Source organism: Apodemus sylvaticus, chromosome 7, assembly GCF_947179515.1.
Source record: "Apodemus sylvaticus chromosome 7, mApoSyl1.1, whole genome shotgun sequence".
Lineage (NCBI taxonomy): Eukaryota > Metazoa > Chordata > Mammalia > Rodentia > Muridae > Apodemus > Apodemus sylvaticus.
In genome coordinates this window covers 113244135-113249432 of record NC_067478.1, presented here as the reverse complement: position 1 = coordinate 113249432, position 5298 = coordinate 113244135, and positions in this window count along the sequence as shown.

Genomic DNA, 5298 nt, shown 5'->3' with positions numbered 1-5298 from the left:
CTGGTCTGTTTGCTGCATTTGCTCTAACAAACCATGTGTATGTGTGTGATTATGATATAATATATTTTATTATACACACACACACACACACACACACACACACACACACACACACACACACGTGCACATTTAGATTACTCAGAAGCTTGAGTGCAGTGGCCCTGTTTGTATAATCCTATAATTTGAGAGGTGGAAGCATGATTTTAAGTTAAAGATCTGAGATCTTACCTTGACTGTTTTTCTTTCTTTTTCTTTCCTTCCTTCCTTCCTTCCTTCCTTCCTTCCTTCCTTCCTTCTTGCCTTCCTTCCTTCCTTCCTGCCTTCCTGCCTTCCTTTCCTTTCTCTCCCCTCCCCTCCCTCCCTCCCTCTTCCCTTCCTCTCTCCCTTTCTCCCTCCCCCTCTCTTTCTCTTTTCTTTCTTTTTTCTTCAATATCCCATCTTTAAAAAAACCAAGGGATGGGGCTAAAACGATGTCTTGGCAGTTATGAGCGCTTGCTACTCTTGCAGAAGACATGTATTTGTTCCAGTGCCCACATGGTGACCCACAGTCATGCCTGCAATTCCGCTTCCACATCATCTGATGGCCTTTCTGACTTCTGAGTCCACCATAGATTCATGTGGTGCACATAAACACATGCAGGTAAAACACTGAAAATAGCAAGTTGTAACACTAAATGATGGCACACTGATATAATCCCAACACTTAGGGATTGAGGCCAGAATGGTCAGCGATCCAAGGCCAGATTGGCTACATACTGAATTTGAGGTCATTCTAGGTACCATAAGATCCCATCTCAAAATCAAAACTGGTGCCTCTTGTCATTCCATCACTCAGGAGGTAGACACAGGAGGACGAGGAGTTTAAGGTCACCCTTCACATGGTAAGATTGAGGCTGACCAAGGCTAACTAAGATACCTGTAGTGGTTTGAATGAGAAAGGCTCATGTTTGAATGCTTGGCCCCAGTTAGAACTGTTTGGGAAGGATTTGGAGGTGGGTTTGAGGTTTCAAAAGCCCATGCATGCCAGGCCCACGACCCCTTTCTCTGCCTGCTGCTTCAGATCAGGATGTAAAGCTCTCGGCTTCCCCTCCAGCATTAAGCCTGTCTGTCTCCCACCGTGATCACAGACTGGCCCTCTAAAACTAAGCAAACCTCCAGCAAATGCTTCTTTAAAAATAAGAATTGCCTTGGTCATGTTGTCTCTTCACAGCAATAGGACAGTAAGACAATGTCTCACAAACAAAAGGGAACACCTGGCAGTGGAGATAGATCTATGATCACGAAGGTGGCGTTCCTGTGGCCTGGCTTATTCATTACCAAATGTTCTTATCCAAATGCTGTGACCTCTGAAGTTCCCCAAATACGAGAAATTTAACTGTATAGTTTGTGGTAACTGGGAACTGCATAACTGCTAAACTACCACTCTAGTCCACAAAAAAACATTATAACATGTTTTAATATATGTATATAACATATTTATACACATATATGGAATGGAGAAAAGCCTTGTATACTCTGTAGCCTTAATATTCACATGTGAAACCTCAGTTGAGAAAAACAAATGTAAGTAACGTAGAAAAACTTTCACTTATTCCACTTCAAGTACATGAAAATATTCATGTTGTAGGAAGCCCCATGGACTTAAGGCGTGTAGTAAATCCTTCACTTCACAGGTCCTTTTGATAGATATATTTTGAGATAAGGTTTCTATATAGCCCTGACTGTCCTGGAACTTGCTAAAGATCCACCTATCTCTGCTTGCTGAGTGCTGGGACAAAGGTATATACCACCATGCCCAACTATTTTTTAAGACTGACTTTTATACTGTCTCTTTGTAGGCATATACATATGAGTTTGGTTGCCCACGGAAGCTAGAAGAGGCTGTTAGGCACACTGGTTGGAATTACAAGTCTTTGTGAATTGCCAAATTAAAAAAAAAAACTTTTATTACATCGTAATGATTGATTGAGCCATCATGTCCAGCTCGAGGAAAGGCTTTTTCTGCTCATGTCTGTCAGGGGTGTAAGTCTCTTGTGTGTAGCTGCTGCCTATATCTCTCACTCCCTAGATGTGGGCCTTTTAAAAATATATTTCCTGGTGTATGTCTTCTGTGCTGTTTTTATCCGAGCTCTGTCTTCCCCACTCTTTCCCTCGTGCACTGTATTTTCATCTTCAAGAGTTCTGGAAAACTGTATTCACTTTTCCCCTTTTTTGATATCTAGGTATGTATTTTCCTCAATTTTATCTTCAGTTAACCGATACCCTTTTGATACACTAGTAGTGCTTTCCACTATATTTTGTTATTTGATTTACTGAGATTTTGTTATTAATATTTCTCTCTTTCTTCAGAATCTCCAATTTATTGCTGATTTTTTTTTTGTTTTTCAAGACAGGGCTTCTCTATGTAGAGAACTCTATGAATTTGCCTGCCTCTGCCTCCCCAGTGCTGGGATTAGAGGCGTGCGCCGATGCCCTCAGCTTCCTTGCTGGGTTTTTCATCCACGTTGTTAACTTTATTGTCTAGTTCCTGAACTGACTTTCTTACTAATTCTTCAGCTATTTTTAATCCTCTTTGAGGTCTCTGGTCATTTGAAAAACTGGACTTTTCAGGACTGTTGAGATAACTCAGCAAGTGTTAACAAGCCCGAGGACCTGAGTTCACTCCCTCGAGTCCACATGGAGGAAGGAGAGAACTGGCTGCACCCAGTCCTCCAGCCTCCATGAATACACCCTGGCATGGTGGCATATGCACACACACGTGATAAAATAGCCTAAAATTTCAAAGTTATTGGTCCTGCATTCTCAACCATTCTATTATTTTCGGAGTCAGCAATGGAAGAGGACTGACCTTGGAGTCGTCTTGTTGCCTTGTTTTTGTTTCATGGTTGTATTTTGTTGTTGTTTGCCTGTTTTGAGATAAGTTTTCCCAGTGTAGCCCTGTCTGTCCTGGAACTTGCTATTGATCTGCTTGTGTTTCTAAGCTGTGATTTGCATATGTGGTTGGATGGGTATCTCATCTAGTTTTATTTGAAGTTCTTAGTGAGCAGCCTTTTTAGAGGTCACCCTTGGTACTATAGAGGAGAAAACCAACTATTATAACAGTAATAGAACCAAAGAACCGAGATACAGAGAAACAGAGTCAATTGACATTACCTGTACCACCAATGGTCACACAAAAGAAAATACTGTAAAATACTGTAATCTCTTGAATTAAAATTAAGGTAAAAGTGGGCCAAGTATGGTGTCACATGCCTTTAACACCAACACTTGTGAGCAAGAGGTAGGCAGATCTATGTAGCAAATTCCATTTTGCTGGCTTTGTATACTAATTTTTAAAAGTTAAAAAGTTTGAGGCCAGCCTGAGACACATATCTCCTCATATAAAGCTTCTGAATTCATGAGTAACAATCCAATGATATAAACAATATAAACAGACTTGAACAACAATAAAAAAGGTCTTGTATTTCACCAAGGATACAAATGAACAGCAAGTACAGTAAAAGATGGTCAAGTCACTAAACAGGGAAAATAAATCCACACCACAATAGGAGGGCTGTACTGTATCATATGTATTTAGCATGTGCAAGGAGGTAGATTCCCTGCATAGTAAAGATGAGATATCATCTGATGATGGCTATTATAACTAACATAATGGATAAATAACTAAGAGGGGTTGGCCAGATTGCTCAGTGGGTAGACACTGGCTGTCAAGGATGATGACCTGTGTTTGATCCCTGGAGCTCACATGGCAAGAGACAACCAACTCTAGCAGAATTTCTCTGACCTTCACCTGTGTGTCCACCCTCATGCAATACAAAATGGAACTAAGAAATGGAAAAAGTGAAAAGGTAAGGAAAATGTGTTACTGGTAATAAGATGGTGTATCAGGTCTGGAAAGCTTTCTGGCAGTTTCCCGTCATTAGTATGAGTCAGTGATACCTTCTTTCCCATAAACCCAAAACACCGAGGGCTGGAAGTCGCAGATATATCTGAACCTCAATGTTGCTAGGATGACTACTGACAATAGTGATGTTTCAAAGTTCAAGCAAACATCTTTTCATCAGGCTTTCCATTTTTCTTGGAATTGTGTCCCAGATCTGCTAGCTATGGATACGATAACTCCTGTAGCTGTGAAGAGCCCAGTTATCTGACCCAGAAACTCCTCGGTAAATGGCCAAGTAGAATCATTTAGATAGTCGTTCGAGTCACCTCCCTGACTGCCTTCTCTGCTGGGAGCTCTCTTCTACCCATTTATTCACTATGGTTTCCAAGGCCGAGGGAGCCTGCTTAATCTAAGGTTACAAAAGCCTTGCCCCGGCTGTTAACTCTACATGCTGCCCAAATCATGCTTGTGTAGGACTGCCACCTTGTGGTCACATATTTCCTTCCTTAATCTGACAAAGAATCACTTGACCACACTGCATACCTTAGTTTTATTTTTTTACATTAAGATTCCTGATCAATGTGTAGTTTACCCTTGAGTATGATACGGGGTATAGGTTTTAATTGTACGTGTATTTGTTGGGGGCTTGCACATGACATAGCATTTGTATGGAGCTCAGAAGGTAACTTGGGGGGAGGGGAATTGGCCCTCTTTTACCGGGTAGGTTCCGGGAATCAAAATCAGGTCCTCAGGCTTGGAATGCAGCCCCAAGCTAGATTTTACATTAAGTTCAGCTTTTTCTGAATATATTATCATTTTCCCTTTTACTGTGTGTGTGTGTGTGTGTGTGTGTGGTCACCCTCCCCCCTCATGAGCACCTTATCCTCTTGAGACGGGGTTCTATCACTGAATCTGGAGCTTGCTGTTTTTAGGCTAAGTCAGCAGACTGCACCAATCGTCCTGATTTCCTCCTCCTAGCATTGCTGGGGTTACAGGTGCACAGGATCATTCCCAGTTTTTATGTGGATGCTAGGGACCCAAATTCAGGTCTCCGGCTCATGCATGATGTCTCCTACCCACTGAATCATCCCCCTAGCCCATCTGTTAGTAGTCTCAGTGTTATTCTATTTTTTTTTTTCTGTATAAATTCTTGGGAGTACCTGGTCGTATCAGCACTTTTGCAATGCACACATGGTCTCAGGCCATATGGTGAGAATACAGTATAACATAAAAATACACAAAAAAGAAATCATTGAGCTGCACAGTATGCTGGCTAACGATTGTCAGTGTGATGTAATCTAAAGTCGCCTATGAAAAGGTTAGGGTTAGGGTTACGGTTAGGGTTAGGGTTAGGGTTAGGGTTAATTGAGGAATCGTCCTCATCAGATTGGCCTGTAGGCCAGGCTTCGGGGGCA